We start from the raw sequence: 26,640 nt of genomic DNA on the forward strand, positions 1-26,640 counted from the left end.
TCTCAGGGCGGCGCGGCCCCCTTTTATACCCTTCCTGGACGATGAAGATGTTCCTGCACATGAAGATATTCCTACACAGCAGCCATTGAGGATGTTCCTACACAGCAGCCAATGAAAATGTTCCTACACAGCAGCCAGATTGTGACATCACAGAGCATCCCTGTGATGTCACAATCTGGCTGCTGTGTAAGAACATTTTCATTGGCTGCTGTGTAGGAACATCCTCAATGGCTGCTGTGTAAGACCATCTTCATTGGCTGCTGTGTAGGAACAGTCTCATTGGCTGCTGTGTCTATCAATCTATCTATCTATCTATCTATCTATCTATCTATCTATCTATCTATCTATCTATCTATCTATCTATCTATCTATCTATCTATCTATCTATCTATCCATCTATCTATCTATCTATCTATCTATCTATCTATCTATCTATCTATCTATCTATCTATCTATCTATCTATCTATATGTCTCTATCTCTATCTATCTATCTTGTGACTCTCAGGGCGGCGCGGCCCCCTTTTATACCCTTCCTGGACGATGAAGATGTTCCTGCACATGAAGATGTTCCTACACAGCAGCCATTGAGGATGTTCCTACACAGCAGCCAATGAAAATGTTCCTACACAGCAGCCAGATTGTGACATCACAGAGCATCCCTGTGATGTCACAATCTGGCTGCTGTGTAAGAACATTTTCATTGGCTGCTGTGTAGGAACATCCTCAATGACTGCTGTGTAAGAACATCTTCATTGGCTGCTGTGTAGGAACAGTCTCATTGGCTGCTGTGTCTATCAATCTATCTATCTATCTATCTATCTATCTATCTATCTATCTATCTATCTATCTATCTATCTATCTATCTATCTATATGTCTCTATCTCTATCTATCTATCTAGTGACTCTCAGGGCGGCGCGGCCCCCTTTTATACTCTTCCTGGACGATGAAGATGTTCCTGCACATGAAGATGTTCCTACACAGCAGCCATTGAGGATGTTCCTACACAGCAGCCAATGAAAATGTTCCTACACAGCAGCCAGATTGTGACATCACAGAGCATCCCTGTGATGTCACAATCTGGCTGCTGTGTAAGAACATTTTCATTGGCTGCTGTGTAGGAACATCCTCAATGGCTGCTGTGTAGGAACATCTTCATTGGCTGCTGTGTAGGAACAGTCTCATTGGCTGCTGTGTCTATCAATCTATCTATCTATCTATCTATCTATCTATCTATCTATCTATCTATCTATATGTCTCTATCTCTATCTATCTATCTAGTGACTCTCAGGGCGGCGCGGCCCCCTTTTATACCCTTCCTGGACGATGAAGATGTTCCTGCATATGAAGATGTTCCTACACAGCAGCCATTGAGGATGTTCCTACACAGCAGCCAATGAAAATGTTCCTACACAGCAGCCAGATTGTGACATCACAGAGCATCCCTGTGATGTCACAATCTGGCTGCTGTGTAGGAACATTTTCATTGGCTGCTGTGTAGGAACATCCTCAATGGCTGCTGTGTAGGAATATCTTCATTGGCTGCTGTGTAGGAACAGTCTCATTGGCTGCTGTGTCTATCTATCTATCTATCTATCTATCTATCTATCTATCTATCTATCTATCTATCTATCTATCTATCTATCTATCTATCTATCTATCTATCTATATGTCTCTATCTCTATCTATCTATCTAGTGACTCTCAGGGCGGCGCGGCCCCCTTTTATACCCTTCCTGGACGATGAAGATGTTCCTGCACATGAAGATGTTCCTACACAGCAGCCAGATTGTGACATCACAGAGCATCCCTGTGATGTCACAATCTGGCTGCTGTGTAAGAACATCTTCATTGGCTGCTGTGTAGGAACATCCTCAATGGCTGCTGTGTTGGAACATCTTCATTGGCTGCTGTGTAGGAACAGTCTCATTGGCTGCTGTGTCTATCTATCTATCTATCTATCTATCTATCTATCTATCTATCTATCTATCTATCTATCTATCTATCTATCTATCTATCTATCTATCTATCTATCTATCTATCTATCTATCTATCTATCTATATGTCTCTATCTCTATCTATCTATCTAGTGACTCTCAGGGCGGCGCGGCCCCCTTTTATACCCTTCCTGGACGATGAAGATGTTCCTGCACATGAAGATGTTCCTACACAGCAGCCATTGAGGATGTTCCTACACAGCAGCCAATGAAAATGTTCCTACACAGCAGCCAGATTGTGACATCACAGAGCATCCCTGTGATGTCACAATCTGGCTGCTGTGTAAGAACATTTTCATTGGCTGCTGTGTAGGAACATCCTCAATGGCTGCTATGTAGGAACATCTTCATTGGCTGCTGTGTAGGAACAGTCTCATTGGCTGCTGTGTCTATCTATCCATCTATCTATCTTTCTATCTATCTATCTATCTATCTATCTATCTATCTATCTATCTATCTATCTATCTATCTATCTATCTATCTATCTATCTATATGTCTCTATCTCTATCTATCTATCTAGTGACTCTCAGGGCGGCGCGGCCCCCTTTCATACCCTTCCTGGACGATGAAGATGTTCCTGCACATGAAGATGTTCCTACACAGCAGCCATTGAGGATGTTCCTACACAGCAGCCAATGAAAATGTTCCTACACAGCAGCCAGATTGTGACATCACAGAGCATCCCTGTGTTGTCACAATCTGGCTGCTGTGTAGGAACATTTTCATTGGCTGCTGTGTAGGAACATCCTCAATGGCTGCTGTGTAGGAATATCTTCATTGGCTGCTGTGTAGGAACAGTCTCATTGGCTGCTGTGTCTATCTATCTATCTATCTATCTATCTATCTATCTATCTATCTATCTATCTATCTATCTATCTATCTATCTATCTATCTTTCTATCTATATGTCTCTATCTCTATCTATCTATCTAGTGACTCTCAGGGCGGCGCGGCCCCCTTTTATACCCTTCCTGGACGATGAAGATGTTCCTGCACATGAAGATGTTCCTACACAGCAGCCATTGAGGATGTTCCTACACAGCAGCCAATGAAAATGTTCCTACACAGCAGCCAGATTGTGACATCACAGAGCATCCCTGTGATGTCACAATCTGGCTGCTGTGTAAGAACATTTTCATTGGCTGCTGTGTAGGAACATCCTCAATGGCTGCTGTGTTGGAACATCTTCATTGGCTGCTGTGTAGGAACAGTCTCATTGGCTGCTGTGTCTATCTATCTATCTATCTATCTATCTATCTATCTATCTATCTATCTATCTATCTATCTATCTATCTATCTATCTATATGTCTCTATCTCTATCTATCTATCTAGTGACTCTCAGGGCGGCGCGGCCCCCTTTTATACCCTTCCTGGACGATGAAGATGTTCCTGCACATGAAGATCACAATCTGGCTGCTGTGTAGGAACATTTTCATTGGCTGCTGTGTAGGAACATCCTCAATGGCTGCTGTGTAGGAATATCTTCATTGGCTGCTGTGTAGGAACAGTCTCATTGGCTGCTGTGTCTATCTATCTATCTATCTATCTATCTATCTATCTATCTATCTATCTATCTATATGTCTCTATCTCTATCTATCTATCTAGTGACTCTCAGGGCGGCGCGGCCCCCTTTTATACTCTTCCTGGACGATGAAGATGTTCCTGCACATGAAGATGTTCCTACACAGCAGCCATTGAGGATGTTCCTACACAGCAGCCAATGAAAATGTTCCTACACAGCAGCCAGATTGTGACATCACAGAGCATCCCTGTGATGTCACAATCTGGCTGCTGTGTAAGAACATCTTCATTGGCTGCTGTGTAGGAACATCCTCAATGGCTGCTGTGTTGGAACATCTTCATTGGCTGCTGTGTAGGAACAGTCTCATTGGCTGCTGTGTCTATCTATCTATCTATCTATCTATCTATCTATCTATCTATCTATCTATCTATCTATCTATCTATCTATCTATCTATCTATCTATCTATCTATCTATCTATATGTCTCTATCTCTATCTATCTATCTAGTGACTCTCAGGGCGGCGCGGCCCCCTTTTATACCCTTCCTGGACGATGAAGATGTTCCTGCACATGAAGATGTTCCTACACAGCAGCCATTGAGGATGTTCCTACACAGCAGCCAATGAAAATGTTCCTACACAGCAGCCAGATTGTGACATCACAGAGCATCCCTGTGATGTCACAATCTGGCTGCTGTGTAAGAACATTTTCATTGGCTGCTGTGTAGGAACATCCTCAATGGCTGCTATGTAGGAACATCTTCATTGGCTGCTGTGTAGGAACAGTCTCATTGGCTGCTGTGTCTATCTATCCATCTATCTATCTATCTATCTATCTATCTATCTATCTATCTATCTATCTATCTATCTATCTATCTATCTATCTATCTATCTATCTATCTATCTATCTATATGTCTCTATCTCTATCTATCTATCTAGTGACTCTCAGGGCGGCGCGGCCCCCTTTCATACCCTTCCTGGACGATGAAGATGTTCCTGCACATGAAGATGTTCCTACACAGCAGCCATTGAGGATGTTCCTACACAGCAGCCAATGAAAATGTTCCTACACAGCAGCCAGATTGTGACATCACAGAGCATCCCTGTGTTGTCACAATCTGGCTGCTGTGTAGGAACATTTTCATTGGCTGCTGTGTAGGAACATCCTCAATGGCTGCTGTGTAGGAATATCTTCATTGGCTGCTGTGTAGGAACAGTCTCATTGGCTGCTGTGTCTATCTATCTATCTATCTATCTATCTATCTATCTATCTATCTATCTATCTATCTATCTATCTATCTATATGTCTCTATCTCTATCTATCTATCTAGTGACTCTCAGGGCGGCGCGGCCCCCTTTTATACCCTTCCTGGACGATGAAGATGTTCCTGCACATGAAGATGTTCCTACACAGCAGCCATTGAGGATGTTCCTACACAGCAGCCAATGAAAATGTTCCTACACAGCAGCCAGATTGTGACATCACAGAGCATCCCTGTGATGTCACAATCTGGCTGCTGTGTAAGAACATTTTCATTGGCTGCTGTGTAGGAACATCCTCAATGGCTGCTGTGTTGGAACATCTTCATTGGCTGCTGTGTAGGAACAGTCTCATTGGCTGCTGTGTCTATCTATCTATCTATCTATCTATCTATCTATCTATCTATCTATCTATCTATCTATCTATCTATCTATATGTCTCTATCTCTATCTATCTATCTAGTGACTCTCAGGGCGGCGCGGCCCCCTTTTATACCCTTCCTGGACGATGAAGATGTTCCTGCACATGAAGATCACAATCTGGCTGCTGTGTAGGAACATTTTCATTGGCTGCTGTGTAGGAACATCCTCAATGGCTGCTGTGTAGGAATATCTTCATTGGCTGCTGTGTAGGAACAGTCTCATTGGCTGCTGTGTCTATCTATCTATCTATCTATCTATCTATCTATCTATCTATCTATCTATCTATCTATCTATCTATATGTCTCTATCTCTATCTATCTATCTAGTGACTCTCAGGGCGGCGCGGCCCCCTTTTATACTCTTCCTGGACGATGAAGATGTTCCTGCACATGAAGATGTTCCTACACAGCAGCCATTGAGGATGTTCCTACACAGCAGCCAATGAAAATGTTCCTACACAGCAGCCAGATTGTGACATCACAGAGCATCCCTGTGATGTCACAATCTGGCTGCTGTGTAAGAACATTTTCATTGGCTGCTGTGTAGGAACATCCTCAATGGCTGCTGTGTAGGAACATCTTCATTGGCTGCTGTGTAGGAACAGTCTCATTGGCTGCTGTGTCTATCAATCTATCTATCTATCTATCTATCTATCTATCTATTTATCTATCTATCTATCTATCTATCTATCTATCTATCTATCTATCTATCTATCTATCTATCTATCTATCTATATGTCTCTATCTCTATCTATCTATCTAGTGACTCTCAGGGCGGCGCGGCCCCCTTTTATACCCTTCCTGGACGATGAAGATGTTCCTGCATATGAAGATGTTCCTACACAGCAGCCATTGAGGATGTTCCTACACAGCAGCCAATGAAAATGTTCCTACACAGCAGCCAGATTGTGACATCACAGAGCATCCCTGTGATGTCACAATCTGGCTGCTGTGTAGGAACATTTTCATTGGCTGCTGTGTAGGAACATCCTCAATGGCTGCTGTGTAGGAATATCTTCATTGGCTGCTGTGTAGGAACAGTCTCATTGGCTGCTGTGTCTATCTATCTATCTATCTATCTATCTATCTATCTATCTATCTATCTATCTATCTATCTATCTATCTATCTATCTATCTATCTATCTATCTATCTATCTATCTATCTATCTATCTATATGTCTCTATCTCTATCTATCTATCTAGTGACTCTCAGGGCGGCGCGGCCCCCTTTTATACCCTTCCTGGACGATGAAGATGTTCCTGCACATGAAGATGTTCCTACACAGCAGCCAGATTGTGACATCACAGAGCATCCCTGTGATGTCACAATCTGGCTGCTGTGTAAGAACATTTTCATTGGCTGCTGTGTAGGAACATCCTCAATGGCTGCTGTGTTGGAACATCTTCATTGGCTGCTGTGTAGGAACAGTCTCATTGGCTGCTGTGTCTATCTATCTATCCATCTATCTATCTATCTATCTATCTATCTATCTATCTATCTATCTATCTATCTATCTATCTATCTATCTATCTATCTATCTATCTATCTATCTATCTATCTATATGTCTCTATCTCTATCTATCTATCTAGTGACTCTCAGGGCGGCGCGGCCCCCTTTTATACCCTTCCTGGACGATGAAGATGTTCCTGCACATGAAGATGTTCCTACACAGCAGCCATTGAGGATGTTCCTACACAGCAGCCAATGAAAATGTTCCTACACAGCAGCCAGATTGTGACATCACAGAGCATCCCTGTGATGTCACAATCTGGCTGCTGTGTAAGAACATTTTCATTGGCTGTTGTGTAGGAACATCCTCAATGGCTGCTATGTAGGAACATCTTCATTGGCTGCTGTGTAGGAACAGTCTCATTGGCTGCTGTGTCTATCTATCCATCTATCTATCTATCTATCTATCTATCTATCTATCTATCTATCTATCTATCTATCTATCTATCTATCTATATGTCTCTATCTCTATCTATCTATCTAGTGACTCTCAGGGCGGCGCGGCCCCCTTTTATACCCTTCCTGGACGATGAAGATGTTCCTGCACATGAAGATCACAATCTGGCTGCTGTGTAGGAACATTTTCATTGGCTGCTGTGTAGGAACATCCTCAATGGCTGCTGTGTAGGAATATCTTCATTGGCTGCTGTGTAGGAACAGTCTCATTGGCTGCTGTGTCTATCTATCTATCTATCTATCTATCTATCTATCTATCTATCTATCTATCTATCTATCTATCTATCTATCTATCTATCTATCTATCTATCTATCTATCTATCTATCTATCTATATGTCTCTATCTCTATCTATCTATCTAGTGACTCTCAGGGCGGCGCGGCCCCCTTTTATACCCTTCCTGGACGATGAAGATGTTCCTGCATATGAAGATGTTCCTACACAGCAGCCATTGAGGATGTTCCTACACAGCAGCCAATGAAAATTTTCCTACACAGCAGCCAGATTGTGACATCACAGAGCATCCCTGTGATGTCACAATCTGGCTGCTGTGTAGGAACATTTTCATTGGCTGCTGTGTAGGAACATCCTCAATGGCTGCTGTGTAGGAATATCTTCATTGGCTGCTGTGTAGGAACAGTCTCATTGGCTGCTGTGTCTATCTATCTATCTATCTATCTATCTATCTATCTATCTATCTATCTATCTATCTATCTATCTATCTATCTATCTATCTATCTATCTATCTATCTATCTATCTAATGTCTCTATCTCTATCTATCTATCTAGTGACTCTCAGGGCGGCGCGGCCCCCTTTTATACCCTTCCTGGACGATGAAGATGTTCCTGCACATGAAGATGTTCCTACACAGCAGCCAGATTGTGACATCACAGAGCATCCCTGTGATGTCACAATCTGGCTGCTGTGTAAGAACATTTTCATTGGCTGCTGTGTAGGAACATCCTCAATGGCTGCTGTTTTGGAACATCTTCATTGGCTGCTGTGTAGGAACAGTCTCATTGGCTGCTGTGTCTATCTATCTATCTATCTATCTATCTATCTATCTATCTATCTATCTATCTATCTATATGTCTCTATCTCTATCTATCTATCTAGTGACTCTCAGGGCGGCGCGGCCCCCTTTTATACCCTTCCTGGACGATGAAGATGTTCCTGCACATGAAGATGTTCCTACACAGCAGCCATTGAGGATGTTCCTACACAGCAGCCAATGAAAATGTTCCTACACAGCAGCCAGATTGTGACATCACAGAGCATCCCTGTGATGTCACAATCTGGCTGCTGTGTAAGAACATTTTCATTGGCTGCTGTGTAGGAACATCCTCAATGGCTGCTGTGTTGGAACATCTTCATTGGCTGCTGTGTAGGAACAGTCTCATTGGCTGCTGTGTCTATCTATCTATCTATCTATCTATCTATCTATCTATCTATCTATCTATCTATCTATCTATCTATCTATCTATCTATCTATCTATATGTCTCTATCTCTATCTATCTATCTAGTGACTCTCAGGGCGGCGCGGCCCCCTTTTATACCCTTCCTGGACGATGAAGATGTTCCTGCACATGAAGATCACAATCTGGCTGCTGTGTAGGAACATTTTCATTGGCTGCTGTGTAGGAACATCCTCAATGGCTGCTGTGTAGGAATATCTTCATTGGCTGCTGTGTAGGAACAGTCTCATTGGCTGCTGTGTCTATCTATCTATCTATCTATCTATCTATCTATCTATCTATCTATCTATCTATCTATCTATCTATCTATCTATCTATCTATCTATCTATATGTCTATATCTCTATCTATCTATCTAGTGACTCTCAGGGCGGCGCGGCCCCCTTTTATACTCTTCCTGGACGATGAAGATGTTCCTGCACATGAAGATGTTCCTACACAGCAGCCATTGAGGATGTTCCTACACAGCAGCCAATGAAAATGTTCCTACACAGCAGCCAGATTGTGACATCACAGAGCATCCCTGTGATGTCACAATCTGGCTGCTGTGTAAGAACATTTTCATTGGCTGCTGTGTAGGAACATCCTCAATGGCTGCTGTGTAGGAACATCTTCATTGGCTGCTGTGTAGGAACAGTCTCATTGGCTGCTGTGTCTATCAATCTATCTATCTATCTATCTATCTATCTATCTATCTATCTATCTATCTATCTATCTATCTATCTATCTATCTATCTATCTATCTATCTATCTATCTATCTATCTATCTATATGTCTCTATCTCTATCTATCTATCTAGTGACTCTCAGGGCGGCGCGGCCCCCTTTTATACCCTTCCTGGACGATGAAGATGTTCCTGCATATGAAGATGTTCCTACACAGCAGCCATTGAGGATGTTCCTACACAGCAGCCAATGAAAATGTTCCTACACAGCAGCCAGATTGTGACATCACAGAGCATCCCTGTGATGTCACAATCTGGCTGCTGTGTAGGAACATTTTCATTGGCTGCTGTGTAGGAACATCCTCAATGGCTGCTGTGTAGGAATATCTTCATTGGCTGCTGTGTAGGAACAGTCTCATTGGCTGCTGTGTCTATCTATCTATCTATCTATCTATCTATCTATCTATCTATCTATCTATCTATCTATCTATCTATCTATCTATCTATCTATCTATCTATCTATCTATCTATCTATCTATATGTCTCTATCTCTATCTATCTATCTAGTGACTCTCAGGGCGGCGCGGCCCCCTTTTATACCCTTCCTGGACGATGAAGATGTTCCTGCACATGAAGATGTTCCTACACAGCAGCCAGATTGTGACATCACAGAGCATCCCTGTGATGTCACAATCTGGCTGCTGTGTAAGAACATTTTCATTGGCTGCTGTGTAGGAACATCCTCAATGGCTGCTGTGTTGGAACATCTTCATTGGCTGCTGTGTAGGAACAGTCTCATTGGCTGCTGTGTCTATCTATCTATCTATCTATCTATCTATCTATCTATCAATCTATATGTCTCTATCTCTATCTATCTATCTAGTGACTCTCAGGGCGGCGCGGCCCCCTTTTATACCCTTCCTGGACGATGAAGATGTTCCTGCACATGAAGATCACAATCTGGCTGCTGTGTAGGAACATTTTCATTGGCTGCTGTGTAGGAACATCCTCAATGGCTGCTGTGTAGGAATATCTTCATTGGCTGCTGTGTAGGAACAGTCTCATTGGCTGCTGTGTCTATCTATCTATCTATCTATCTATCTATCTATCTATCTATCTATCTATCTATCTATCTATCTATCTATCTATCTATCTATCTATCTATCTATCTATCTATATGTCTCTATCTCTATCTATCTATCTAGTGACTCTCAGGGCGGCGCGGCCCCCTTTTATACCCTTCCTGGACGATGAAGATGTTCCTGCATATGAAGATGTTCCTACACAGCAGCCATTGAGGATGTTCCTACACAGCAGCCAATGAAAATTTTCCTACACAGCAGCCAGATTGTGACATCACAGAGCATCCCTGTGATGTCACAATCTGGCTGCTGTGTAGGAACATTTTCATTGGCTGCTGTGTAGGAACATCCTCAATGGCTGCTGTGTAGGAATATCTTCATTGGCTGCTGTGTAGGAACAGTCTCATTGGCTGCTGTGTCTATCTATCTATCTATCTATCTATCTATCTATCTATCTATCTATCTATCTATCTATCTATCTATCTATCTATCTATCTATCTATCTATCTATCTATCTATCTATATGTCTCTATCTCTATCTATCTATCTAGTGACTCTCAGGGCGGCGCGGCCCCCTTTTATACCCTTCCTGGACGATGAAGATGTTCCTGCACATGAAGATGTTCCTACACAGCAGCCAGATTGTGACATCACAGAGCATCCCTGTGATGTCACAATCTGGCTGCTGTGTAAGAACATTTTCATTGGCTGCTGTGTAGGAACATCCTCAATGGCTGCTGTTTTGGAACATCTTCATTGGCTGCTGTGTAGGAACAGTCTCATTGGCTGCTGTGTCTATCTATCTATCTATCTATCTATCTATCTATCTATCTATCTATCTATCTATCTATCTATCTATCTATCTATCTATCTATATGTCTCTATCTCTATCTATCTATCTAGTGACTCTCAGGGCGGCGCGGCCCCCTTTTATACCCTTCCTGGACGATGAAGATGTTCCTGCACATGAAGATGTTCCTACACAGCAGCCATTGAGGATGTTCCTACACAGCAGCCAATGAAAATGTTCCTACACAGCAGCCAGATTGTGACATCACAGAGCATCCCTGTGATGTCACAATCTGGCTGCTGTGTAAGAACATTTTCATTGGCTGCTGTGTAGGAACATCCTCAATGGCTGCTGTGTTGGAACATCTTCATTGGCTGCTGTGTAGGAACAGTCTCATTGGCTGCTGTGTCTATCTATCTATCTATCTATCTATCTATCTATCTATCTATCTATCTATCTATCTATCTATCTATCTATCTATCTATCTATCTATCTATCTATCTATCTATCTATATGTCTCTATCTCTATCTATCTATCTAGTGACTCTCAGGGCGGCGCGGCCCCCTTTTATACCCTTCCTGGACGATGAAGATGTTCCTGCACATGAAGATCACAATCTGGCTGCTGTGTAGGAACATTTTCATTGGCTGCTGTGTAGGAACATCCTCAATGGCTGCTGTGTAGGAATATCTTCATTGGCTGCTGTGTAGGAACAGTCTCATTGGCTGCTGTGTCTATCTATCTATCTATCTATCTATCTATCTATCTATCTATCTATCTATCTATCTATCTATCTATCTATCTATCTATCTATCTATCTATCTATCTATCTATCTATCTATCTATCTATCTATATGTCTATATCTCTATCTATCTATCTAGTGACTCTCAGGGCGGCGCGGCCCCCTTTTATACTCTTCCTGGACGATGAAGATGTTCCTGCACATGAAGATGTTCCTACACAGCAGCCATTGAGGATGTTCCTACACAGCAGCCAATGAAAATGTTCCTACACAGCAGCCAGATTGTGACATCACAGAGCATCCCTGTGATGTCACAATCTGGCTGCTGTGTAAGAACATTTTCATTGGCTGCTGTGTAGGAACATCCTCAATGGCTGCTGTGTAGGAACATCTTCATTGGCTGCTGTGTAGGAACAGTCTCATTGGCTGCTGTGTCTATCAATCTATCTATCTATCTATCTATCTATCTATCTATCTATCTATCTATCTATCTATCTATCTATCTATATGTCTCTATCTCTATCTATCTATCTAGTGACTCTCAGGGCGGCGCGGCCCCCTTTTATACCCTTCCTGGACGATGAAGATGTTCCTGCATATGAAGATGTTCCTACACAGCAGCCATTGAGGATGTTCCTACACAGCAGCCAATGAAAATGTTCCTACACAGCAGCCAGATTGTGACATCACAGAGCATCCCTGTGATGTCACAATCTGGCTGCTGTGTAGGAACATTTTCATTGGCTGCTGTGTAGGAACATCCTCAATGGCTGCTGTGTAGGAATATCTTCATTGGCTGCTGTGTAGGAACAGTCTCATTGGCTGCTGTGTCTATCTATCTATCTATCTATCTATCTATCTATCTATCTATCTATCTATCTATCTATCTATCTATCTATCTATCTATCTATATGTCTCTATCTCTATCTATCTATCTAGTGACTCTCAGGGCGGCGCGGCCCCCTTTTATACCCTTCCTGGACGATGAAGATGTTCCTGCACATGAAGATGTTCCTACACAGCAGCCAGATTGTGACATCACAGAGCATCCCTGTGATGTCACAATCTGGCTGCTGTGTAAGAACATTTTCATTGGCTGCTGTGTAGGAACATCCTCAATGGCTGCTGTGTTGGAACATCTTCATTGGCTGCTGTGTAGGAACAGTCTCATTGGCTGCTGTGTCTATCTATCTATCTATCTATCTATCTATCAATCTATATGTCTCTATCTCTATCTATCTATCTAGTGACTCTCAGGGCGGCGCGGCCCCCTTTTATACCCTTCCTGGACGATGAAGATGTTCCTGCACATGAAGATGTTCCTACACAGCAGCCATTGAGGATGTTCCTACACAGCAGCCAATGAAAATGTTCCTACACAGCAGCCAGATTGTGACATCACAGAGCATCCCTGTGATGTCACAATCTGGCTGCTGTGTAAGAACATTTTCATTGGCTGCTGTGTAGGAACATCCTCAATGGCTGCTATGTAGGAACATCTTCATTGGCTGCTGTGTAGGAACAGTCTCATTGGCTGCTGTGTCTATCTATCCATCTATCTATCTATCTATCTATCTATCTATCTATCTATCTATCTATCTATCTATCTATATGTCTCTATCTCTATCTATCTATCTAGTGACTCTCAGGGCGGCGCGGCCCCCTTTTATACCCTTCCTGGACGATGAAGATGTTCCTGCACATGAAGATCACAATCTGGCTGCTGTGTAGGAACATTTTCATTGGCTGCTGTGTAGGAACATCCTCAATGGCTGCTGTGTAGGAATATCTTCATTGGCTGCTGTGTAGGAACAGTCTCATTGGCTGCTGTGTCTATCTATCTATCTATCTATCTATCTATCTATCTATCTATCTATCTATCTATCTATCTATCTATCTATCTATCTATCTATCTATATGTCTCTATCTCTATCTATCTATCTAGTGACTCTCAGGGCGGCGCGGCCCCCTTTTATACTCTTCCTGGACGATGAAGATGTTCCTGCACATGAAGATGTTCCTACACAGCAGCCATTGAGGATGTTCCTACACAGCAGCCAATGAAAATGTTCCTACACAGCAGCCAGATTGTGACATCACAGAGCATCCCTGTGATGTCACAATCTGGCTGCTGTGTAAGAACATTTTCATTGGCTGCTGTGTAGGAACATCCTCAATGGCTGCTGTGTAGGAACATCTTCATTGGCTGCTGTGTAGGAACAGTCTCATTGGCTGCTGTGTCTATCAATCTATCTATCTATCTATCTATCTATCTATCTATCTATCTATCTATCTATCTATCTATCTATCTATCTATCTATCTATCTATCTATCTATATGTCTCTATCTCTATCTATCTATCTAGTGACTCTCAGGGCGGCGCGGCCCCCTTTTATACCCTTCCTGGACGATGAAGATGTTCCTGCATATGAAGATGTTCCTACACAGCAGCCATTGAGGATGTTCCTACACAGCAGCCAATGAAAATGTTCCTACACAGCAGCCAGATTGTGACATCACAGAGCATCCCTGTGATGTCACAATCTGGCTGCTGTGTAGGAACATTTTCATTGGCTGCTGTGTAGGAACATCCTCAATGGCTGCTGTGTAGGAATATCTTCATTGGCTGCTGTGTAGGAACAGTCTCATTGGCTGCTGTGTCTATCTATCTATCTATCTATCTATCTATCTATCTATCTATCTATCTATCTATCTATCTATCTATCTATCTATCTATCTATCTATCTATCTATATGTCTCTATCTCTATCTATCTATCTAGTGACTCTCAGGGCGGCGCGGCCCCCTTTTATACCCTTCCTGGACGATGAAGATGTTCCTGCACATGAAGATGTTCCTACACAGCAGCCAGATTGTGACATCACAGAGCATCCCTGTGATGTCACAATCTGGCTGCTGTGTAAGAACATTTTCATTGGCTGCTGTGTAGGAACATCCTCAATGGCTGCTGTGTTGGAACATCTTCATTGGCTGCTGTGTAGGAACAGTCTCATTGGCTGCTGTGTCTATCTATCTATCTATCTATCTATCTATCTATCTATCTATCTATCTATCTATCTATCTATCTATCTATCTATCTATCTATATGTCTCTATCTCTATCTATCTATCTATCTAGTGACTCTCAGGGCGGCGCGGCCCCCTTTTATACCCTTCCTGGACGATGAAGATGTTCCTGCACATGAAGATGTTCCTACACAGCAGCCATTGAGGATGTTCCTACACAGCAGCCAATGAAAATGTTCCTACACAGCAGCCAGATTGTGACATCACAGAGCATCCCTGTGATGTCACAATCTGGCTGCTGTGTAAGAACATTTTCATTGGCTGCTGTGTAGGAACATCCTCAATGGCTGCTATGTAGGAACATCTTCATTGGCTGCTGTGTAGGAACAGTCTCATTGGCTGCTGTGTCTATCTATCCATCTATCTATCTATCTATCTATCTATCTATCTATCTATCTATCTATCTATCTATCTATCTATCTATCTATCTATCTATCTATCTATCTATCTATCTATCTATCTATATGTCTCTATCTCTATCTATCTATCTAGTGACTCTCAGGGCGGCGCGGCCCCCTTTTATACCCTTCCTGGACGATGAAGATGTTCCTGCACATGAAGATGTTCCTACACAGCAGCCATTGAGGATGTTCCTACACAGCAGCCAATGAAAATGTTCCTACACAGCAGCCAATGAAAATGTTCCTACACAGCAGCCAGATTGTGACATCACAGAGCATCCCTGTGTTGTCACAATCTGGCTGCTGTGTAGGAACATTTTCATTGGCTGCTGTGTAGGAACATCCTCAATGGCTGCTGTGTAGGAATATCTTCATTGGCTGCTGTGTAGGAACAGTCTCATTGGCTGCTGTGTCTATCTATCTATCTATCTATCTATCTATCTATCTATCTATCTATCTATCTATCTATCTATCTATCTATCTATATGTCTCTATCTCTATCTATCTATCTAGTGACTCTCAGGGCGGCGCGGCCCCCTTTTATACCCTTCCTGGACGATGAAGATGTTCCTGCACATGAAGATGTTCCTACACAGCAGCCATTGAGGATGTTCCTACACAGCAGCCAATGAAAATGTTCCTACACAGCAGCCAATGAAAATGTTCCTACACAGCAGCCAGATTGTGACATCACAGAGCATCCCTGTGTTGTCACAATCTGGCTGCTGTGTAGGAACATTTTCATTGGCTGCTGTGTAGGAACATCCTCAATGGCTGCTGTGTAGGAATATCTTCATTGGCTGCTGTGTAGGAACAGTCTCATTGGCTGCTGTGTCTATCTATCTATCTATCTATCTATCTATCTATCTATCTATCTATCTATCTATCTATCTATATGTCTCTATCTCTATCTATCTATCTAGTGACTCTCAGGGCGGCGCGGCCCCCTTTTATACCCTTCCTGGACGATGAAGATGTTCCTGCACATGAAGATGTTCCTACACAGCAGCCATTGAGGATGTTCCTACACAGCAGCCAATGAAAATGTTCCTACACAGCAGCCAGATTGTGACATCACAGAGCATCCCTGTGATGTCACAATCTGGCTGCTGTGTAAGAACATTTTCATTGGCTGCTGTGTAGGAACATCCTCAATGGCTGCTATGTAGGAACATCTTCATTGGCTGCTGTGTAGGAACAGTCTCATTGGCTGCTGTGTCTATCTATCTATCTATCTATCTATCTATCTATCTATCTATCTATCTATCTATCTATCTATCTATCTATCTATCTATCTATCTATATGTCTCTATCTCTATCTATCTATCTAGTGACTCTCAGGGCGGCGCGGCCCCCTTTTATACCCTTCCTGGACGATGAAGATGTTCCTGCACATGAAGATGTTCCTACACAGCAGCCATTGAGGATGTTCCTACACAGCAGCCAATGAAAATGTTCCTACACAGCAGCCAGATTGTGACATCACAGAGCATCCCTGTGTTGTCACAATCTGGCTGCTGTGTAGGAACATTTTCATTGGCTGCTGTGTAGGAACATCCTCAATGGCTGCTGTGTAGGAATATCTTCATTGGCTGCTGTGTAGGAACAGTCTCATTGGCTGCTGTGTCTATCTATCTATCTATCTATCTATCTATCTATCTATCTATCTATCTATCTATCTATCTATCTATCTATCTATATGTCTCTATCTCTATCTATCTATCTATCTAGTGACTCTCAGGGCGGCGCGGCCCCCTTTTATACCCTTCCTGGACGATGAAGATGTTCCTGCACATGAAGATGTTCCTACACAGCAGCCATTGAGGATGTTCCTACACAGCAGCCAATGAAAATGTTCCTACACAGCAGCCAGATTGTGACATCACAGAGCATCCCTGTGATGTCACAATCTGGCTGCTGTGTAAGAACATTTTCATTGGCTGCTGTGTAGGAACATCCTCAATGGCTGCTATGTAGGAACATCTTCATTGGCTGCTGTGTAGGAACAGTCTCATTGGCTGCTGTGTCTATCTATCCATCTATCTATCTATCTATCTATCTATCTATCTATCTATCTATCTATCTATCTATCTATCTATCTATCTATCTATCTATCTATCTATCTATATGTCTCTATCTCTATCTATCTATCTAGTGACTCTCAGGGCGGCGCGGCCCCCTTTTATACCCTTCCTGGACGATGAAGATGTTCCTGCACATGAAGATGTTCCTACACAGCAGCCATTGAGGATGTTCCTACACAGCAGCCAATGAAAATGTTCCTACACAGCAGCCAATGAAAATGTTCCTACACAGCAGCCAGATTGTGACATCACAGAGCATCCCTGTGTTGTCACAATCTGGCTGCTGTGTAGGAACATTTTCATTGGCTGCTGTGTAGGAACATCCTCAATGGCTGCTGTGTAGGAATATCTTCATTGGCTGCTGTGTAGGAACAGTCTCATTGGCTGCTGTGTCTATCTATCTATCTATCTATCTATCTATCTATCTATCTATCTATCTATCTATCTATCTATCTATCTATCTATCTATCTATATGTCTCTATCTCTATCTATCTATCTAGTGACTCTCAGGGCGGCGCGGCCCCCTTTTATACCCTTCCTGGACGATGAAGATGTTCCTGCACATGAAGATGTTCCTACACAGCAGCCATTGAGGATGTTCCTACACAGCAGCCAATGAAAATGTTCCTACACAGCAGCCAATGAAAATGTTCCTACACAGCAGCCAGATTGTGACATCACAGAGCATCCCTGTGTTGTCACAATCTGGCTGCTGTGTAGGAACATTTTCATTGGCTGCTGTGTAGGAACATCCTCAATGGCTGCTGTGTAGGAATATCTTCATTGGCTGCTGTGTAGGAACAGTCTCATTGGCTGCTGTGTCTATCTATCTATCTATCTATCTATCTATCTATCTATCTATCTATCTATCTATCTATCTATCTATCTATCTATCTATCTATCTATCTATATGTCTCTATCTCTATCTATCTATCTAGTGACTCTCAGGGCGGCGCGGCCCCCTTTTATACCCTTCCTGGACGATGAAGATGTTCCTGCACATGAAGATGTTCCTACACAGCAGCCATTGAGGATGTTCCTACACAGCAGCCAATGAAAATGTTCCTACACAGCAGCCAGATTGTGACATCACAGAGCATCCCTGTGATGTCACAATCTGGCTGCTGTGTAAGAACATTTTCATTGGCTGCTGTGTAGGAACATCCTCAATGGCTGCTATGTAGGAACATCTTCATTGGCTGCTGTGTAGGAACAGTCTCATTGGCTGCTGTGTCTATCTATCTATCTATCTATCTATCTATCTATCTATCTATCTATCTATCTATCTATCTATCTATCTATCTATCTATCTATCTATATGTCTCTATCTCTATCTATCTATCTAGTGACTCTCAGGGCGGCGCGGCCCCCTTTTATACCCTTCCTGGACGATGAAGATGTTCCTGCACATGAAGATGTTCCTACACAGCAGCCATTGAGGATGTTCCTACACAGCAGCCAATGAAAATGTTCCTACACAGCAGCCAGATTGTGACATCACAGAGCATCCCTGTGTTGTCACAATCTGGCTGCTGTGTAGGAACATTTTCATTGGCTGCTGTGTAGGAACATCCTCAATGGCTGCTGTGTAGGAATATCTTCATTGGCTGCTGTGTAGGAACAGTCTCATTGGCTGCTGTGTCTATCTATCTATCTATCTATCTATCTATCTATCTATCTATCTATCTATCTATCTATCTATCTATCTATCTATCTATCTATCTATCTATCTATCTATCTATATGTCTCTATCTCTATCTATCTATCTAGTGACTCTCAGGGCGGCGCGGCCCCCTTTTATACCCTTCCTGGACGATGAAGATGTTCCTGCACATGAAGATGTTCCTACACAGCAGCCATTGAGGATGTTCCTACACAGCAGCCAATGAAAATGTTCCTACACAGCAGCCAGATTGTGACATCACAGAGCATCCCTGTGATGTCACAATCTGGCTGCTGTGTAAGAACATTTTCATTGGCTGCTGTGTAGGAACATCCTCAATGGCTGCTGTGTTGGAACATCTTCATTGGCTGCTGTGTAGGAACAGTCTCATTGGCTGCTGTGTCTATCTATCTATCTATCTATCTATCTATCTATCTATCTATCTATCTATATGTCTCTATCTCTATCTATCTATCTAGTGACTCTCAGGGCGGCGCGGCCCCCTTTTATACCCTTCCTGGACGATGAAGATGTTCCTGCACATGAAGATCACAATCTGGCTGCTGTGTAGGAACATTTTCATTGGCTGCTGTGTAGGAACATCCTCAATGGCTGCTGTGTAGGAATATCTTCATTGGCTGCTGTGTAGGAACAGTCTCATTGGCTGCTGTGTCTATCTATCTATCTATCTATCTATCTATCTATCTATCTATCTATCTATCTATCTATCTATCTATCTATCTATCTATCTATCTATCTATCTATCTATCTATCTATATGTCTCTATCTCTATCTATCTATCTAGTGACTCTCAGGGCGGCGCGGCCCCCTTTTATACCCTTCCTGGACGATGAAGATGTTCCTGCACATGAAGATGTTCCTACACAGCAGCCATTGAGGATGTTCCTACACAGCAGCCAATGAAAATGTTCCTACACAGCAGCCAGATTGTGACATCACAGAGCATCCCTGTGATGTCACAATCTGGCTGCTGTGTAAGAACATTTTCATTGGCTGCTGTGTAGGAACATCCTCAATGGCTGCTGTGTAGGAACATCTAAATTGGCTGCTGTGTAGGAACAGTCTCATTGGCTGCTGTGTCTATCAATCTATCTATCTATCTATCTATCTATCTATCTATCTATCTATCTATCTATCTATATGTCTCTATCTCTATCTATCTATCTAGTGACTCTCAGGGCGGCGCGGCCCCCTTTTATACCCTTCCTGGACGATGAAGATGTTCCTGCATATGAAGATGTTCCTACACAGCAGCCATTGAGGATGTTTCTACACAGCAGCCAATGAAAATGTTCCTACACAGCAGCCAGATTGTGACATCACAGAGCATCCCTGTGATGTCACAATCTGGCTGCTGTGTAAGAACATTTTCATTGGCTGCTGTGTAGGAACATCCTCAATGGCTGATATGTAGGAACATCTTCATTGGCTGCTGTGTAGGAACAGTCTCATTGGCTGCTGTGTCTATCTATCTATCTATCTATCTATCTATCTATCTATCTATCTATCTATCTATCTATCTATCTATCTATCTATCTATCTATATGTCTCTATCTCTATCTATCTATCTAGTGACTCTAAGGGCGGCGCGGCCCCCTTTTATACCCTTCCTGGACGATGAAGATGTTCCTGCACATGAAGATGTTCCTACACAGCAGCCATTGAGGATGTTCCTACACAGCAGCCAATGAAAATGTTCCTACACAGCAGCCAGATTGTGACATCACAGAGCATCCCTGTGATGTCACAATCTGGCTGCTGTGTAAGAACATTTTCATTGGCTGCTGTGTAGGAACATCCTCAATGGCTGCTGTGTTGGAACATCTTCATTGGCTGCTGTGTAGGAACAGTCTCATTGGCTGCTGTGTCTATCTATCTATCTATCTATCTATCTATCTATCTATCTATCTATCTATCTATCTATCTATCTATCTATCTATCTATCTATCTATCTATCTATCTATCTATATGTCTCTATCTCTATCTATCTATCTAGTGACTCTCAGGGCGGCGCGGCCCCCTTTTATACCCTTCCTGGACGATGAAGATGTTCCTGCACATGAAGATCACAATCTGGCTGCTGTGTAGGAACATTTTCATTGGCTGCTGTGTAGGAACATCCTCAATGGCTGCTGTGTAGGAATATCTTCATTGGCTGCTGTGTAGGAACAGTCTCATTGGCTGCTGTGTCTATCTATCTATCTATCTATCTATCTATCTATCTATCTATCTATCTATCTATCTATCTATCTATCTATCTATCTATCTATCTATATGTCTCTATCTCTATCTATCTATCTAGTGACTCTCAGGGCGGCGCGGCCCCCTTTTAAACTCTTCCTGGACGATGAAGATGTTCCTGCACATGAAGATGTTCCTACACAGCAGCCATTGAGGATGTTCCTACACAGCAGCCAATGAAAATGTTCCTACACAGCAGCCAGATTGTGACATCACAGAGCATCCCTGTGATGTCACAATCTGGCTGCTGTGTAAGAACATTTTCATTGGCTGCTGTGTAGGAACATCCTCAATGGCTGCTGTGTAGGAACATCTTCATTGGCTGCTGTGTAGGAACAGTCTCATTGGCTGCTGTGTCTATCAATCTATCTATCTATCTATCTATCTATCTATCTATCTATCTATCTATCTATCTATCTATCTATCTATCTATCTATCTATCTATCTATCTATCTATCTATCTATCTATCTATCTATCTATCTATCTATCTATCTATATGTCTCTATCTCTATCTATCTATCTAGTGACTCTCAGGGCGGCGCGGCCCCCTTTTATACCCTTCCTGGACGATGAAGATGTTCCTGCATATGAAGATGTTCCTACACAGCAGCCATTGAGGATGTTCCTACACAGCAGCCAATGAAAATGTTCCTACACAGCAGCCAGATTGTGACATCACAGAGCATCCCTGTGATGTCACAATCTGGCTGCTGTGTAGGAACATTTTCATTGGCTGCTGTGTAGGAACATCCTCAATGGCTGCTGTGTAGGAATATCTTCATTGGCTGCTGTGTAGGAACAGTCTCATTGGCTGCTGTGTCTATCTATCTATCTATCTATCTATCTATCTATCTATCTATCTATCTATCTATCTATCTATCTATCTATCTATCTATCTATCTATCTATCTATCTATCTATATGTCTCTATCTCTATCTATCTATCTAGTGACTCTCAGGGCGGCGCGGCCCCCTTTTATACCCTTCCTGGACGATGAAGATGTTCCTGCACATGAAGATGTTCCTACACAGCAGCCAGATTGTGACATCACAGAGCATCCCTGTGATGTCACAATCTGGCTGCTGTGTAAGAACATTTTCATTGGCTGCTGTGTAGGAACATCCTCAATGGCTGCTGTGTTGGAACATCTTCATTGGCTGCTGTGTAGGAACAGTCTCATTGGCTGCTGTGTCTATCTATCTATCTATCTATCTATCTATCTATCTATCTATCTATCTATCTATCTATCTATCTATCTATCTATCTATCTATATGTCTCTATCTCTATCTATCTATCTAGTGACTCTCAGGGCGGCGCGGCCCCCTTTTATACCCTTCCTGGACGATGAAGATGTTCCTGCACATGAAGATGTTCCTACACAGCAGCCATTGAGGATGTTCCTACACAGCAGCCAATGAAAATGTTCCTACACAGCAGCCAGATTGTGACATCACAGAGCATCCCTGTGATGTCACAATCTGGCTGCTGTGTAAGAACATTTTCATTGGCTGCTGTGTAGGAACATCCTCAATGGCTGCTATGTAGGAACATCTTCATTGGCTGCTGTGTAGGAACAGTCTCATTGGCTGCTGTGTCTATCTATCCATCTATCTATCTATCTATCTATCTATCTATCTATCTATCTATCTATCTATCTATCTATCTATCTATCTATCTATCTATCTATCTATCTATCTATCTATATGTCTCTATCTCTATCTATCTATCTAGTGACTCTCAGGGCGGCGCGGCCCCCTTTTATACCCTTCCTGGACGATGAAGATGTTCCTGCACATGAAGATCACAATCTGGCTGCTGTGTAGGAACATTTTCATTGGCTGCTGTGTAGGAACATCCTCAATGGCTGCTGTGTAGGAATATCTTCATTGGCTGCTGTGTAGGAACAGTCTCATTGGCTGCTGTGTCTATCTATCTATCTATCTATCTATCTATCTATCTATCTATCTATCTATCTATCTATCTATCTATCTATCTATCTATCTATCTATATGTCTCTATCTCTATCTATCTATCTAGTGACTCTCAGGGCGGCGCGGCCCCCTTTTATACTCTTCCTGGACGATGAAGATGTTCCTGCACATGAAGATGTTCCTACACAGCAGCCATTGAGGATGTTCCTACACAGCAGCCAATGAAAATGTTCCTACACAGCAGCCAGATTGTGACATCACAGAGCATCCCTGTGATGTCACAATCTGGCTGCTGTGTAAGAACATTTTCATTGGCTGCTGTGTAGGAACATCCTCAATGGCTGCTGTGTAGGAACATCTTCATTGGCTGCTGTGAAGGAACAGTCTCATTGGCTGCTGTGTCTATCAATCTATCTATCTATCTATCTATCTATCTATCTATCTATCTATCTATCTATCTATCTATCTATCTATCTATCTATCTATATGTCTCTATCTCTATCTATCTATCTAGTGACTCTCAGGGCGGCGCGGCCCCCTTTTATACCCTTCCTGGACGATGAAGATGTTCCTGCACATGAAGATGTTCCTACACAGCAGCCAGATTGTGACATCACAGAGCATCCCTGTGATGTCACAATCTGGCTGCTGTGTAAGAACATTTTCATTGGCTGCTGTGTAGGAACATCCTCAATGGCTGCTGTGTTGGAACATCTTCATTGGCTGCTGTGTAGGAACAGTCTCATTGGCTGCTGTGTCTATCTATCTATCTATCTATCTATCTATCTATCTATCTATCTATCTATCTATCTATCTATCTATCTATCTATCTATCTATCTATCTATATGTCTCTATCTCTATCTATCTATCTAGTGACTCTCAGGGCGGCGCGGCCCCCTTTTATACCCTTCCTGGACGATGAAGATGTTCCTGCACATGAAGATGTTCCTACACAGCAGCCATTGAGGATGTTCCTACACAGCAGCCAATGAAAATGTTCCTACACAGCAGCCAGATTGTGACATCACAGAGCATCCCTGTGATGTCACAATCTGGCTGCTGTGTAAGAACATTTTCATTGGCTGCTGTGTAGGAACATCCTCAATGGCTGCTATGTAGGAACATCTTCATTGGCTGCTGTGTAGGAACAGTCTCATTGGCTGCTGTGTCTATCTATCCATCTATCTATCTATCTATCTATCTATCTATCTATCTATCTATCTATCTATCTATCTATCTATCTATCTATCTATCTATCTATCTATCTATCTATCTATATGTCTCTATCTCTATCTATCTATCTAGTGACTCTCAGGGCGGCGCGGCCCCCTTTTATACCCTTCCTGGACGATGAAGATGTTCCTGCACATGAAGATCACAATCTGGCTGCTGTGTAGGAACATTTTCATTGGCTGCTGTGTAGGAACATCCTCAATGGCTGCTGTGTAGGAATATCTTCATTGGCTGCTGTGTAGGAACAGTCTCATTGGCTGCTGTGTCTATCTATCTATCTATCTATCTATCTATCTATCTATCTATCTATCTATCTATCTATCTATCTATCTATCTATCTATCTATCTATCTATCTATATGTCTCTATCTCTATCTATCTATCTAGTGACTCTCAGGGCGGCGCGGCCCCCTTTTATACTCTTCCTGGACGATGAAGATGTTCCTGCACATGAAGATGTTCCTACACAGCAGCCATTGAGGATGTTCCTACACAGCAGCCAATGAAAATGTTCCTACACAGCAGCCAGATTGTGACATCACAGAGCATCCCTGTGATGTCACAATCTGGCTGCTGTGTAAGAACATTTTCATTGGCTGCTGTGTAGGAACATCCTCAATGGCTGCTGTGTAGGAACATCTTCATTGGCTGCTGTGAAGGAACAGTCTCATTGGCTGCTGTGTCTATCAATCTATCTATCTATCTATCTATCTATCTATCTATCTATCTATCTATCTATCTATCTATCTATCTATCTATCTATCTATCTATCTATCTATCTATCTATCTATATGTCTCTATCTCTATCTATCTATCTAGTGACTCTCAGGGCGGCGCGGCCCCCTTTTATACCCTTCCTGGACGATGAAGATGTTCCTGCACATGAAGATGTTCCTACACAGCAGCCATTGAGGATGTTCCTACACAGCAGCCAATGAAAATGTTCCTACACAGCAGCCAGATTGTGACATCACAGAGCATCCCTGTGTTGTCACAATCTGGCTGCTGTGTAGGAACATTTTCATTGGCTGCTGTGTAGGAACATCCTCAATGGCTGCTGTGTAGGAATATCTTCATTGGCTGCTGTGTAGGAACAGTCTCATTGGCTGCTGTGTCTATCTATCTATCTATCTATCTATCTATCTATCTATCTATCTATCTATCTATCTATCTATCTATCTATCTATCTATCTATCTATCTATCTATATGTCTCTATCTCTATCTATCTATCTAGTGACTCTCAGGGCGGCGCGGCCCCCTTTTATACCCTTCCTGGACGATGAAGATGTTCCTGCACATGAAGATGTTCCTACACAGCAGCCAGATTGTGACATCACAGAGCATCCCTGTGATGTCACAATCTGGCTGCTGTGTAAGAACATTTTCATTGGCTGCTGTGTAGGAACATCCTCAATGGCTGCTGTGTTGGAACATCTTCATTGGCTGCTGTGTAGGAACAGTCTCATTGGCTGCTGTGTCTATCTATCTATCTATCTATCTATCTATCTATCTATCTATCTATCTATCTATCTATCTATCTATCTATCTATCTATCTATCTATCTATCTATCTATCTATCTATATGTCTCTATCTCTATCTATCTATCTAGTGACTCTCAGGGCGGCGCGGCCCCCTTTTATACCCTTCCTGGACGATGAAGATGTTCCTGCACATGAAGATGTTCCTACACAGCAGCCATTGAGGATGTTCCTACACAGCAGCCAATGAAAATGTTCCTACACAGCAGCCAGATTGTGACATCACAGAGCATCCCTGTGATGTCACAATCTGGCTGCTGTGTAAGAACATTTTCATTGGCTGCTGTGTAGGAACATCCTCAATGGCTGCTATGTAGGAACATCTTCATTGGCTGCTGTGTAGGAACAGTCTCATTGGCTGCTGTGTCTATCTATCCATCTATCTATCTATCTATCTATCTATCTATCTATCTATCTATCTATCTATCTATCTATCTATCTATCTATCTATCTATCTATCTATATGTCTCTATCTCTATCTATCTATCTAGTGACTCTCAGGGCGGCGCGGCCC

The sequence above is a fragment of the Borostomias antarcticus genome (assembly GCF_949987555.1).
Source record: "Borostomias antarcticus genome assembly, contig: scaffold_49, whole genome shotgun sequence".
Classification (NCBI taxonomy): Eukaryota; Metazoa; Chordata; class Actinopteri; order Stomiiformes; family Stomiidae; genus Borostomias; species Borostomias antarcticus.